Here is a 15,732-nt window from a genome sequence, read left to right as displayed (position 1 = left end):
GGGAGGCTCGGGTTATGCGTGCGCGTGAAGCGGAAAATCCGGGAAGTCTTTGCTACCGCCAGGCGGCGCTACGGATCGTTTAACCTGGGACCCGCCGTGCCACCGCTGCGCTCGCGCGTTGGCCGTCAGTTTTGCCTGCCCTTGTCCACGTATTTGTGTTTTTGCGCGCATTTGTTATTTCGTGTGCAGTTTTTTATCTTACCGATGAGGTCACACGACGAAGCCTCGTCGGAAGAACTACAGCTTCGCTCCCGGTTACAGAACTGGGTATTGGGGGCGAGGACTTACGGAGTCGCCATCTGTCGGACGCGCCTCCCTTGCGTAGTATGAGGGATCATGCGGCGCGCTCCTCATAGGTTTGGCTTATGGCGCTTAATAAGAACACCGCGTGGCAACACTCCAGGACATTTCTGTAAGTACTCTCAAAACGACGGAAGTTTCTTACTGTCTGAATAATATTCTTGGGCAAACTGAAAGCGCAAAGTCGTTTACAGACGCTATCTGTTTACCATACACGTACAGTGAACGCCACTGCGCGCGGTCGCTGCGATGGAGTCTCCCGAACGGGCTTCTTGCGTGAAAGATAGGCAAACGCTGAAAGCAAGCTATGTGAAATATGTTCTTATAGTGGGCTGTCTGTATAACTAAATGGAGCATAATAGAATGAAGCCTGAATGCAACGGTCGCACGGGTTCGCAGCGACCGTCTGCGCGTCTGCATGCACGTCCGCGCACGATGTTTCGCTTTCGCTGCGAGCGCGTTGTGGTGGTGGTGGTGGTAAACATTTATTGCTTGAGCCTTATTACAACATTACTTGTGAGGGGGCTCAGGAGCGTGTAGGGTGTCCGGGAGTTTGTGGCCCTCGGCGACCCTTAGAGCCCAGTCCACCAGCCGTATTTGGTCGGCTGGGTTGGAGCTAGACACCGCGGTCTCCCATCCCTCGATGTCGGTGAGTTGCCACTCAGAGGGTGGCTGGAGCTCAGGGCATAAGAACATAATGTGATGGAAGTTAGCTCTAGGCGCGCCGCAGAGCGTACATTCCTGTTGATATAGGCCTGGATGAACCAGGGCGAGAAAAGCTGGAGAAAGAAAAGTTTGTGCCTGAAGCTGGCGCCAGGTACTTTGTTGGAATTTTGTTAAGGATTTATCTGGGGGAGGGTATCTCAACCGCATTTCGCGGTAGTGGAGGGTGATCTCCTGATATTCGACCAATCGGTCTCTGGCGTTATCCAGGTCATCGGACGGCGTGGCTCAGTTGACGGCTACTCGAGCGATAGAATGGGCCATCTCATTGCCTGGATGGCCTGCGTGCGCGGGCACCCAGATGAGCTTAATTGGTCTGAGGGGGGTCTGATGATTGAGAATTTTCAGTGCCGGTTCATGAACTCGGCCTTTCGAGTAGTTGCGGATTGCAGTTTTGGAATCACTAAGGATAACCTCGGCAGCGGTGGTTGAGATGGCCAGCGCTATGGCAGCCTCCTCCGCCTCTATGGACGTGCACGCCTGTATTGTGGCAGCTGTGATGTAACCAAGTTGATGGGACACTGTACTTACGGCATAGGCTGGTTTCTGTGGGTAACTAGCGGCGTCGACACACACAGTGAGGTGGTCGTGTTGGTGTTGTTTGTAGAGGGCTTTTGCCCTAGTCTGCCTGCGTGCCTCGTGATGCACAGGGTGCATGTTTTTAGGCAGAGGGAGAATAGTGATGCAGTTTTGTATGTCCGATGGTAAAGGACATGTCTGATGGGCCTTGGAAGTCGGGATTAGTCCTAGTTTGTCCAGGATGTGCCGACCTGTGGTGGTAGAGGACAGCCTCTCAATTTGGGCTGTGCGATGGGCTTCCGTGAGCTCATCAAATGTGTTATGTACCCCCATGCGAAGGAGGCGCTCGTTTGGTGTGTGCCTGGGGAGGTTAAGTGCAGTCTTATACGCTTGACGTATAAGGGCATCCACTTTTTCCGTTTCCGTCCGGTTGAGATGTAGGTATGGGAGCGAGTATAGTACTCTGCTTATGACAAAAGCCTGCACTAACTTTCTCAAGTCATGCTCTCTCATCCCATTGTGTCTATTGGCTATCCGCTTAATCAGGCGCATAGTGTGGTGTACTGTGGTGGTGAGTTTGTTCAAGGTCGCCGTATGTCTGCCGTTGTTCTGCATGACCATGCCAAGCACTCGTAGCTGTGTGACCTCTGGAATGGAATACGTCTTCATGTGGATACGGATGCTGGGGTGTGGAGTTGGGTCTGTGCGACTCTTCGGGGGGTGAAGAACAAGAAGTTCCGACTTGGTGGGGGAGCACGCGAGACCTATTGCCATAGCCCGCTCCACCACCACATCGGCCCCTGCTTGTAAGGTCGCCTCCATGTCGCCTATGCTGCCTGTAGTGGTCCACAAGGTAATATCATCTGCATACAGGGAGTGCGAGAGGTTGGGAATATTTGCCAGGTCTCTGGCCATGGGAATGAGAGTAAGGTTGAAGAGGAGTGGCGAGAGCACTGACCCTTGCGGTGTGCCTCTGCTACCCAGTTGGACCTTGTCTGTTTGAGTTCTCCCACAGTAAGGACCGCAGTCCTGGCCTGTAGGAAAGCTGTGACATAGGCGTGAGTTCTCCCGCCTACGTGTAGATCGGATAAGGCGTTCAGCACTGCGGTATGTTCCACATTGTCAAAGGCCTTGGTCAGGTCGAGTGCTAGTATGGCTCTTGTGCGTTTGGCATGCCGGGGGTGCAGGACTTCTTCAGAGAGCTGAAGCATGACGTCTTGCGTAGATAGATGCCCGCGGAAGCCAATCATAGTGTGAGGGAAGAGATTATGTGTTTGCATATGCTGTTGGAGTCTTTCTAGTATGACATGTTCTAAGAGCTTACCTAAACATGAAGTGAGTGAAATCGGACGTAGGTTTTTTAGATCTAGCGGCTTGCCTGGCTTGGGAATAAAGGTTATGTTTGCATGGGTCCACTGCGGTGGGAGGGTTCCTGCGGCCCAGTGCGAGTTAAAGAGTTGGGTTATCGCCTGTATCGACCTGTCATCAAGGTTTCGAAGGGCTTTGTTCGTGATGTTATCCTCCCCTGGAGCGGATGTGGTTCTGAGCTTATGTAAGGCTGCGCGGACTTCCCAGACAGTGATGTCTGCATCTAGTTCTGGATTGTCCTGGCCGGTGTAAGTAGGTAAGGGGACCCTTGTGCGGTCCGCCAGATATAGGGTTTGCGCGTTGTCGCACCGTGCCGTGAGCTTTAGGCCACAGAATCTGATCATTTGACAGTACACAAGCAACTATTGTTGCGTGGACGCTATCGGAGCTGCTCAAAAATAATTTGTTTATAGAGACTTTGACGCCTGTGGCGACAGTGAGGTGCGGTTACGATGATTCAATCTTTCCTTTTTCTTAATTCTTGGACGTTTCAATATTATTTAACAACACCTGCATACGGGCTAATGGTGCATTGCAGATTGACTGAAAATTAGCGCACGGAAGACACAGCGGAGAAAGACACTGGACAGGGACAGGCCAATATTATTTCCCAAGTTGCGTCGTACTGTATCTTTATCGGTATTCTGAGCGTGCGATTTCCCGCTGCTTCTTTTTCGTAATCCAGTGCGTTATTCATAACCCAAACATATGATTGGCTACCCAAAATCACATTCTTTGGGGGTGCGAGGGCTTACCCCCTCCCAGGTCGCTCCTGCCAGCTCCCTCACAAGAGACGTGGGAAGAGCTGCTCAGAACGCCGGAAGAAAAAGTACAAAAAGCCCTCGTTGCCTGGGCCGAAAGGGTCGCTCCTCGTGAGGGGCCATTCTAGGACTCTGGCCTGCCAGGTCATAACTGAGCAGAGTCTCAATAAAGTTGTTACCACCACCACCTTCTTACCACTCCAGTGAACTTGTCAGTATCTAGCATCAACAAGTTCATAGACCAAACCGTCATGGCATTAGCCGGGCAGCGAGCGCGGCCGAGCGTCTCACCGTGCGTTTTCTGCTACTCGCCGAACATGACAGTTCCGGCGCCATAGCAGAAATCTTCCTGCCATCTGTGCTTGCTGCATACCCGAGTTGTAGCCGATGGCTGTTTGCCGGTTTTAAGTTTCGCGGGCCAAGCTTCACGCAGCGTCTTGTCCTGCGGCTACGGGTGAATAACGCCACAGGGCTCCGTTGCGTACGTCCGGCACTGCGGCACCGAACAGTAGCCTACCATGCTGCACGCCTCCAAAGGCAGCCACTACCTATTACAGTGCTTTAAATTTTGTCAAGCAGACACGCAAGGCGGTAAAGCCTCACCACTTAATCAGAACCGCAGCGCAGGTGGGACTTTAAACTTTCGTTTTCAGCTAGCTTCGGCGCTTCCGAAGTAGCCGACGCGGCCGCTGTGTCCACGTGATCCCTCATGCGACGTCACGCCGACGGTGGCGCCAGCTTTTCCAGTGGTGGAGCTCGCCCCAAAGAGAACGCGCCGAAGTTGTTTGGTGTCCCTTGGGACGACGAAAGGCGCTGTATTTGGAATCGGAACAAGCTTCACTGTGATATCGTCCAGGAGAAGTCACAGGTTCTTGCATGGGTATTTTCCTGACAGAGACTTGTCCTGGCGCAGAGAACAATCGCACCCCCCGACAACCTATTCCGGCAGCGCATCAGACGTTGCGGCTATAGTGCCGTCATCTCGCGCTGCTCCGATTACGATTAATTAGCGCTAAGCCGATGCTAAAGGTTTGGAGAAGCTGCGAGCTAAAAGGGACGCGCATGCAAGAGCAGACGTCTCGACACCAGGCGCCTGTTTCACTAGTTAGCACTGGTCCGCGTTTTTTAACCGAAGCCGTGCTTCATTTTATTGTGTCCGCGACTGCAAATCGCCGACAAAAAAAAAAAAGAGACTGAGTTTTGGTTCCTTCACAGCGTGGCGGTTTGATGACCTGCGGCCGTCCGCTACTGCGCGACAGCGCAAAGTGGCGAACTACTAGCGATTCACGCGCCCCTTCGTCCCGACCGTCAGCAGCAGAGCAGCCAACATGGCACTAGAAATTTATCAAGCATGACAACACCGGCGCGAGAGTGAGGGTGTGGAGGAGAATTTTGACGTCACTCGGGGTACTCTCGTCGTGAGCGCACGAAGCGTGATAGCAGCGACGGCCACGCAGCCGCTCCGGCCGCCATCGCCGTGGTCCATTTTAATCTGTCCGCGACTGTACATCTTCAACATGTCGCCCAGTGTTCGGTTGAGACGCTCTGTGAGACCGTTCGTTTGGGGGTGATACGCGGTCGACTTTCGGTGAATGATCTGTCACTCGCGAAGGAGGGATTGTATTGCTTCTAACAAGACACGACCCCTATCGCTGAGTAGTTCTCGAGGAGCACCGTGGCGAAGGACGAAGTTGCGGAGAATGAACATCGTAACATCGCGTGTGGTCGCGGCGTGAAGAGCCGCGGTCTCTGCCTAGCGCGTCAGGTGATCGACGCCAACAATAATCTAGCGGTTTCCACATCCGCTGTATGGGAGCGGGCCATGAAGGTCGATGCATACGCGGTCGAACGGTCGAGCAGGGCACGGTAGCGGCAGTAGTGGGCCAGTAAGGCGCCGTGGGGGAGTTTTGCTTGTTGGCAGGCGGTGCATGATCGAATCTGCTGCTGCACAAACCGATACATTCCACGCCAGTAATATCGTTTACGCAGCCTGGTGAAGGTTTTTAGGACGCCGGCGTGGGCGCTTTGAGGGTCAGCATGGAAGTACGCGCACATATCGGAGCGCATGTGACGAGGGATAGCCAGAAGCCATTTCCGACAGTCAGGCATATAGTTGCGGCGGTAGAGGGTGTTGTCTCGCCCGGCAAAGTGGGCTGCTTGACGGCGTAGCGTTCGCGTTGAAGGCACGACCGATGGAGCGGCAAGGTAGTCGAGAAGCAGGGCAAGCGATGGGTCCTTGCGTTGCTCGGAGGGCATGTCAATAGCGGTCAGCAGTGACGAGTCTGAGGTCGGAGAAGGAACGGAAAGAGAAGCCACATCAAGTGTCATGAGCGAGCGGGAGAGCGCGTCAGCGTCCGAATGCTTTCGACCAAAGCGGTATACGACACGAATGTCATATTCCTGCAGGCGAAACGCCCAACGGCCGAGGCGGCCCGACGGGTCTTTCAATGAGGAGAGCCAACAAAGGGCGTGATGGTCAGTGATGATGCTGAAAGGACGGCCGTAGAGATAAGGATGAAACTTGCCTAATGCCCAAATGATGGCTAAGCATTCCTTCTCTGTAACGGTGTAATTCATCTCAGCTTTTTTAAGGGTACGGCTGGCATAAGCCACGACGTATTCTTCATTTGTGGCTTTCCGTTGGGAAGACCCGTACCAAGGCCGACACCACTGCCACGGCCGCTCAATGGAACGCACCAAGTGCGTTCCATTGAGCGGCTGTGCCAGTGCCGACGATGTGAACCTCTGTCGGCGCAGTTGGGTCGTAATGGCGAAGAATCGGCGGCGAAGTCAGCAACTCGCGTAACTTGTCAAAGGCTTCATCGCGAAATAGATACTCTCAAAATAATTTGGACAGGTAATTTTTAGCACACGACTAACAGCCCTTCAAATAAAAGGGCTCTCTTGAGGTTCTACTGTCACTGTTAGGTGTTGTCTTGTTCCATCATGTTTTGAATGAAACCCAATTGCCATCGTCCACGCCCTTATCAGTGTCATCATTTTAGTACCTATTTATTTTACGCCATTTACAGCGACAGTTTTTAGGCCTTTTTACAGCCATGTCACATTTACCATGATGAATCCACTGTCCACTGCATTCACAATACATTGTTAAAATTACCTTTTGGCATGGCGCTCTTTGGCCATACTTGGCCCTTGCGCCATTAAACACCACATATCATCATTATCATTATTATCATCAGCATGCTGATGACCACGGGGAAATGCCTTTGCTTGCAGTAAGCAGCTTCGTCAAGGGTGCGATAATAAAGGCGAAGTTCCGCACGAAGCGTCGAAAATAAGAGCACAGTCCTATGAAACTTCGCAGGGCCTTGATAGATGTGGGCTTCAGAAACTCGACGACTGCGCGAAGCTTGTTGGGATCAGGAAGGATACCGTTTTTCGAGACAACGTGACCCAAGAGAGTTAATGTTCGGGCAGCGAAACGGCACTTCTTGAGGTTGAGCTGTAGGCCAGCTGAAGTGAGACAGGACAGGATTTCATGCAGACGGGCGAGATGTGTCGGAAAATCCTGTGAGAAAACAACTATGTCATCCAGGTAACATAAACAAGTCTTCCACTTGTGTCCGCGAAGGATGGTATCAATCATGCGCTCGAAGGTGGCGGGAGCATTGCAGAGCCCGAAAGGCATAACGTTAAACTCGTACAGGCCATCGGGAGTGATGAAAGCTGTCTTTGGGCGGTCAGCCTCAGCCATGGGGACCTGCCAATAGCCAGAGCGGAGATCTAAAGACGAAAAGTATTCGGCACCTTGCAGACAGTCAAGAGCATCGTCGATCCCAGGCAGTGGGTAGACGTCTTTTCTTGTAATCCTATTTAGGCGGCGATAGTCGATGCAAAACCGAATGGTACGTGCCATCTTTTTTTTCTCACTAGAACGACGGGTGACGACCAAGGGCTTTGAGAAGGCTGAATGACGCCGCGCTGCAGCATGTCGTCCACTTGTTCCGTGATAACTCTGCGCTCTTCTGTGGAAACGTACGCGATACGCACACTGTCGCAAAGGGGAATGGGAACCGGTGTCGATAGTATGAGAGACATTTGTCGTGCGACCCAAGGATGGTTCGTTGCAGTCGGACGAAGAAACGAACTCGTTCAGTAGAGTAAGAAGTTGAGTGCCATGAGACGGCGAGAGGTCTGTGGCGATGGCGTTATCGAAAACTGCTGAAGGCGGTGATGATGAGTCGGAAGTTATGGCGTTCAGATGTAAAAGGGGGCCGCCATCATGAACTTCAAGGTCTTGAATACGCGTGAAAGCTTGCACAAATCCCAAGGTCTCACCGCGCAGTATGGTCACTGGATACCGGTGCGGATTACAGATGGGTATCAAAGCGGATTTAGACCTAAGAGTGAGGACGGCGAACAGGAGAAATAATTCCTTGCGGTAAGCAAGCACGTCAGATGGCGTAAACGCCACAGTTGAGCCAGAATATGGCAGTACACGACAAGGTCGCAAGCACCGACGTCTCCGGAGGTAGATCAATATCATCATCAACGAAGACTTTGTGAACACTGAGGTCGGCGCCGACCGATGGCGAGTCACATAGCTGCGAAAGGGCTACTTGCGCAGGAGAACAATCGATGATGGCACTATGGCGTGACAGGAAGTCCCACCCGAGGATGAGATAATGAGAACAGGAGGGCAACACCAAAAACTCGTTGATGTACAAAACGTCTTGGAAGACTACGTGGGCGGTGCATACAGCTGTAGAATGAATGCGTTGCGCGCTAGCAGTGCGGAGTGCCATGCCAGTTGGAGAGGTCGTGACTTTTTTCAGCTTGCGACAAAGATTTTCATGGATGACGGAAACTGCGGCCCCGGTATCGATAAGCGCTTGAGCGGATGCTCCCTCGACATGGACGTCAATGACATTCTGCGGTGAAAATTGAGGCCTTAGAAAGTTCGATGAGCTTGCAGTTCTTGCCTCCGGAACAGCGCTAGTCAGTTTCCGCCTGCGAGCTCCACGCGTCGCGCGCAACTGCAAAACTTGACTGAGATGCTTGCAGCAGCATATGCTATCCGCCCCGGACTGCGTTTTTCTTTTTCCCCAAGCCCGAGGGGTGGTTCGGGAGGCCTTTAAAGCCCAAACCTCACGAGAGACATTTCGTGCGCGACGGCGACGGGCGACCGCTTTGAGCGGCGAAATGGGCCGTCGCGCGAACGGATCGCTCGTTTTTGTCGCTCGATCGCTCGGTTCTGGAAATCTAGAATTCGTCACTCGTCGCCCGGAAGTGCTATGAGCGACGAGCGAATAGCGCAAAGCCGGAACTGGATGCGCCCAACCGTCTTGTATTGCCGATTGTGGCACGGAACGAGCAAACGACTAAATTTTGATACCTACGAGGATAAGAACCTACTGCAAGACCTTCACGAAAATGTTACGCTGCTCTTTACCGTAAACCACATCGAGTTAATTTAATAAAGCACGCGTCACGCCAATTTCCGCGCCTATGTGCTGCCCTCACGTCGGCAACACTGGGGAGACGTTGCTCAAAGTCGTCGCTCGCGTGGGGCACGATTTGTACGCGATGAGCGAACGCGACAGCTATACATACTTATGCTTCATCTCGCCGATTCCACAGACGAAGCACGTACGCTCGAGCGTAGAAAAAGAAACAAAGCTTGAAAAGTAATGATAGAAAAAAGCAAGAGGCCCTCGGTGCAGAGCGCGCGCCGCCGACCAACTGCCAGAGCATGTACAGGGTGTCCCAGCTAACTTGGACCAAGATTTTAAAAATACCCGAGAGCTCTAGAGAAATCGTACCGACTGCATAGTAGCCGTGGTCTTGTGTTCTTACAGCCAGTACTTTTTTCATCACGAAGTATTACTAAATAATTACTTTCAATTAGAGGACTTTTTAATTATTGCTTAAATCGCAAACATATCAATTACAAAGTTGTAGGGCACCTCAAATAACCTCCCAATCAAGCATTTGTTTAGTGCTGAAATGGTCCTGCTTGTTTTTTACAAGAAAAAAACATCCCGCGAAATACGCGAATTACGAAATAGATGCGCACTCGCACGCCGCTACTCAAGCGTCTACGAGCAACCATTGAAAGATATACGGCTGCATTCTCTTGTTGCCGCATCGTACAAGGCTCAGCTACACTTATCAATGCGTCAGCGGCGTGTTCTCGTCTTGATGCCGCGACCATCACATAGCCTGAAGCCCTGCATCGAGCTGCCGCCGCTAGTAAAGCCGTGTATCCGTGGCTATTCGCTTGGGAGCGCTTGAGTAGCGGCGCGCAAGCGCGTATCTATTTCGCATTTTAAATGTTTCGCGCGCTTTTGTTTTTCTCGGAAAAACCAACGAGACAAAGCTGAGCACTAAACAAATGCTTGATTCGGAGGTTATTTGAGGTGCCCTACAACTTTGTGATTGATATGTTTGCGATGTAAGCAATAATTAAAAAGTCCTCTAATTGAAAGTAATTATTTAGTAATACTTCGTGATGAAAAAAATACTGGCTGTAAGAACACAAGACCACGGCTACTATGCAGTCAGTACGATTTCTTTAGAGCTCTGGGGTATTTTTGTTTAAATATTGGTCCAAGTTAGCTGGGACACCTTGTATATGACCTGCCATAGGCGACCTATACACAGCGCTGGATTAAGGGGGGGGGGGGGGGGGGGGGGGGGGGGGCTAAGGGGCTGCAGCCCAGGGCCTCACCTCGGACAGTAGGAGAAGGGGGCCCATTTATTCTAACCTGCTTAGTATATGGAACCATGGGCAACGGAACCTCGAGCGACATGTATGAAGCGAGAAAACCAGAACGAGCAGAGAACTTGCGAGCTGCAAAAACAGGAATCCCCCGCCACCCCGGCGGGATCCTCTTTCCTACGAATCGAGGTGCGTTTGCTTGGAAGAGTTTTCGTGGTTTCCTGTCAGTCCGTCTGTCCAGTGCTATCTGTAGAGGAGGGGCAAGGGGGAAACACCTAAAACATGTAATGTGGGATGAGGACCTAAATCTCCCTTGCCCCTTGTCACCACCAAGCCACCCTTCACCTCTCAAATAGTTCCGCCGCTGTCCTTCTCATAGAAAAGATGTGCTGCAGTACCCAACAGTGCCTCCCATTCGACTTTTCTTTACCGTGCTGGTAATTTGGGTGGGGGAGGATGAGTCCGATAGCACATGGTGATGAGTCTGATGGCAGAGTCTAGGCAGGAGAGGAAAAGAAATAAGACGCCACACGTGCTTTTGTCCGCGTGCCGTGGCGCATGGAATGTTCACTGTTCGGGCTAGGGTTGTGGAAGAGTGAAGGGGGAAGTTGGAGAGCTGGACACAAAGGCCTGTCTCCAGGGCCCATTCCTGCCCAGTGGCTGCGCACCCTCGCGCGCTCTCGACGGAAAAAGTAGGTCAGACTGGCCGCCGAACTTTCCAGAAATAAATAGCAAAAGATGACTCAGAGGTGACGGAGGGTGCGTAACTTCGCCCGCGCTAGGAGTCGCCCTCTCCCCTTCGTTCTCGCGCTCGGCGTCGACGGGGCGACAGAAAAATCGAGAACCTCCCAGAACAGACGATTGCTCCTAGCCAATAAGAAGACGAGACCGGAACGGGAGAAGGAGTGAGTTTGTACGGAGAAGGAGGGAATTTGTACAAGGAACTCTATGCGCATGTGAACGCCTGCTTTGGCGCTAGTAAGAGACAGACGCGGCGCGCGTCTATAAAAGGAAGTTGATCTCGGGCTGCGATTCAGCCCCGAGCCGCCGGTTAAGCTTGCATAAGCCCGCCCGCTGAGGAGCTCCCGGGGGACGCACCACTCTCGGCCCGCCACGGACCATCCAGGCAGCGTGCGCCAGTCATCGGGACGGCCACCGTTGGACATCTGCGGTCGCGTCGGACTGACGAAGTGCCCAGTGAACAATTAGCATCCATTGATGCGAAAATGCTCGATCGGAAGCATCAAAGTGGTGCGTCTAAACGAAAGGCGAAGTTAGAAAGAGAAGAGCGTGAAAAGAAGCTATAGACCAAAGATGACAAAGTACCTACTGAATGCAGCTTCCGCGGAGCAGTATGATCGCTGTACCCAGAGTCTGTGTCAAACTCCCAATAGTACCGACTGTGCTTCTGTGGAGGCTATACATGAATAGTTCCAATAAGTTCGTTGTGTCGCCTCCCAGCCTCCACGTTGCCAATGAAACGCTGAGCAGTGTAATTCAAGATATGCAAATCTTCGTTGTTCGTCTCTTTTTTGTTCTTCTTGTGATATTTAGCGTGCTTATAACGAACTGTATTTTTGTTGTTTTTGATAGTGCCACGTTGCTTTAGTGTCGTCCTTGCTTGTCTTAGCTTTAACGAACATATTTTCAAATAATGTTTTGTAATTAGAGTTGGTAATTTTCATCTGTATTCTAGTGCATCTGTATGGTGTTTGTATTGCCTTAAGTATTGTGTATATATATATATATATATATATATATATATTGCGTATTTATATAGTAACATGCATAACAATTACTGCAGTCTGATGCTTGAATTTTAATAAAGAATGTTTTGAATGCAACCATGCGTCTCCTCACGGGATTAAACTTAGTGATGCAAACAAAGCCTAGCTTCAAAAGGATCGACATCTGAGCTGTGTTGTCTTTTCTACGTTCTTTTTCGTCTTGAGTGCACTAAACTTTTCCTTAAAGCCTAACTTCTGCTGAAAACAGAATGCAGATTAATCGATAAAGTGAACATATGTGTTGGTCTTTACAACAGCACGCGTTTCAAGGAAGTTTTGTTGTTTGCCTTCTAATAATAACAATAATAATAATCCAGTTGATCGCACTTCGTTCTTCTTAATTTGGTGGAATTAAACTGAAACATGGCATATTTCCAGTAGCGTAGCAGGCGACAGGGGGGAGTGGGGGTCAGTATAGGGAAAGGGGGCCTGCATGGGCATTAGCCTGCAGGGCCCCCATTTTTCTTAATCCGGCCCTGCCTATACACGTGTGCCCGCGCTGCGTGTCTTCTACGGCGCGCTGCCTATAAGGCGCTCCCGCAAGAATGCACTCCTAACCAACGCACGAAGATCAATTCCCTTCGCATGCTCATTCATTTGCCCAACAGTCTTACTAATGTGACGCGGTTCACGCTGGTTCAACACGATCGAGACAAAGACAAAAAAGACGATGCGAGCGTCGCCGCGCGACTCATCAAACGTTAACAGTCGCGGGCTTCCGAAAGGGACTAGGTCGTCCCGAAAGTCCGCCGCTTCGCGCAGCAAGATGGAGCGGCTGAAGACGGCGGCGGCCGCCGCCGCGAAGGCGCCTGGCGACCGCGCTGCAGCGGCAACGGACCGCAGCAAGACGAGCAAGGCGCCGACATCCCCGGCGCCGCCCAGCGAACATCGCGACGGTCCCGCGGCGCCGACCGGGTCCCGCGTCGCGATGACCTTTGAGCCTACGAGGGCGGCGTTCACGAGTGGGCCTGCGCCCGAGTCGCACGGCCATCCTAGCGAGTCTGCACCCCAGGCGACCGTACGGCCTCGACCAGGCAAGTGATCCGCTTTCGGGAGTTGAAACGAAGAAAGAAAAGAGCAGCACAGCCCTTCCCGACAGCGTCTGAATGGATGCAAATGCGAAACAGATGTGCGCGCCGTCTGCGTCAAAAGTTTAAAGGGGCACTACAGAGCAGTGTTAAATGATTAGATGGATAAGCCGTACCTTCAATATTCTTTTTTGAATTTTTTGCTTGAGATAAGCTTGGTTACTATGCGATGAAAAGGAACGATAAAGCCTCGCATTTTTAATTTCGTCCCCGAACCATAGTATTGGCCTGTCAGATTGACGTCGCGATTCCAATGTCTATTTTCTATTTGGGCAATCTTTTTTTTTTTTTTGGCAAACGTGTGTAACGCTATCGACAATCAAATGATTAGTCCCGAGAAAACGCCGTTAAAATTTTATGACGTTCTGAAGAGATATAGTCAGTGAACTTCAAGGTGGTCTGTCCCCAAACGCCTTTTGTTCTTTCACCTTTTCAGATTGATTCTAGCCCCCAATCATATCAGGACTGTATCTTTAGGTATTTAGGAAGTACAATTCGTCAGTCCAGCTTCGCTTAATTTTTTTTATACGATAGTATAGCTGCAAGCCAGTACGGGCTGTTGCGTGGTGGAATACACAGATACAACAAACTTCAACCGGCTAGCTATTAGTCAACATACATTAAATTATGGGGTTTTACGTGCCAAAACCACAATCAACATACATATACAATCGTAAGAAGAGAGGAGAAAATATAACTAGCGAAAAAAAAATTTAATGGTGGCGTTTTGCATGCCAGATCCATGGTCTGATTATGAGGCACGCCCGTAGTGGGACACTCCGGATTAATTTTGGCCACCTGGGGTCCTTTAACCTTCACCCAATACACGGTGCACGGGTGATTTTACATTTTGCCTCCACTGAAATGCAGCCGCCGCGGCGGGAATTTGATCCGACCACTTCGTGCTTAGCGGCGCAGCGACAAAGCCACTAAGCTACCACGGCGGGTTAAAGTGCAATTATAAATTTCGTTCAAAATATGTCAAGTTTTCAGCATCAGCGAAAACTTGCGGACAAACGTTGTTCCCTTTTGCTATATTGGGTACAAGGAATGAATATTTGTACGCGTCCACTCGGGAGTTATAGGGTAAAAATACATGACAATGATTGGTGCGAGGAGAAATTCTTCCAAATGGGAAAAGATGTGACGACGAGTCCAAATTTACCGTTTGAAAACATGGCAAAGGAACTTTAGCGGATCAATTTTTTTAGAACACTAGGCGTTTGTACACCTTCAGTGAAGTACTGGATAACATCTTGTAAATACAACCAGTACTTTTTTCATTTCAGCAGAAAAAGCCGCATATAGGCGGCCCTCAAAAGCGGCCCTAACCGTGACCTTGCACCCTCAAGCAGCCCGCTTGAGGCTCATGCCTCAAAACCCGCATATAGGCAGCCCTGTCAGAAAACGCTCGCCACAACCTGTCACGATTCCAATACCAAATCAATACCCGCCCTCGCGCCACCTTCACAGCCTCTGCCGTCAGCACCGCTATCACCTCGCCTTCCCCTCTCCCCCCCCCTCACGTTCATCGCCATGGCCGTGACCTTCCTCGCGTCACCACCGGCTCCACTACATCCTTCTCCCCCTTTTCCCCGGCTGTGAAGTACACATAGCAGGCGCGATAGGGTAATTAAGCACGATATACCATTGTGCGAGAGCAAAAAATATTCGCCGACGATTAGGATACTTCCTAGTGCGAAATTTGAGCGCAGCTCTATACGTGTTTTTATTTCGCGATATATTGGTTGGCGCGGACAGTCGTCTCGTGCGGCACGTTGCAAACGGAGCAAAGTGTGGCGCGATTGCCTCGCTAATCGGGAGACACCGAGAGGGCAGCACGTGGCTGACGCGTGGGCGCGATAAACAGTAGCCGCGGCAGACAGACCTCTGCTTATACAGCGCTTTGGTGAACAGACGGCGCGTAGAGTGCCTAAGCCCCTCTATCTTTCAAAACTTACATCTTACCGCCACCGCTCTCCCTCAGCGTCTCCTCCTCGCCGCCTCCTGTCGCCATGGCCTCCTCCGCTCCCCATTTGCCAATCCGTGTCACGTGGAAGCACGCGTTGCGCTTTTGTTCGTTTTTTTCTTTCCAGCGCTCTCAGATCACAATTTTCGGGCCAGTGCGACGAAAATGCAGTACGCGCCAGCGGCTTGATCGAGTGCGTTAGCGGACCAGATCAAATGTGCTAGGAACAAGAACTTCATTGCGGTGCCGTGCTGCTGCGCCTTCGGCTGCCGCAACTGACATCATCATCATCAGCCTATTTTTATGTACACTGCAGGACGAAGGCCTTTCCCCGCGATGTCCAATTACCCCTGTGCTGCCGCGCGACTGGACGAGGCATTTTGCGTGTATTCGCGGGCTTCTTTCGCGCTCGGAAAAAAACCTCTTATGTAGCACCTGTTGAGCAACAGACAGCTGTATCGGGAGTTTTTCGTGTCGCTCTACAATTTTCTCATTGACACTTTTCATCTAATTATAATATTTGACAAGTTCA

The sequence above is a fragment of the Dermacentor variabilis genome, unplaced genomic scaffold, assembly GCF_050947875.1.
Source record: "Dermacentor variabilis isolate Ectoservices unplaced genomic scaffold, ASM5094787v1 scaffold_18, whole genome shotgun sequence".
In the NCBI taxonomy this organism is placed as follows: domain Eukaryota; kingdom Metazoa; phylum Arthropoda; class Arachnida; order Ixodida; family Ixodidae; genus Dermacentor; species Dermacentor variabilis.
The sequence above is the reverse complement of the archived record's forward strand: the minus strand, read 5'-3'. Positions refer to the sequence as shown.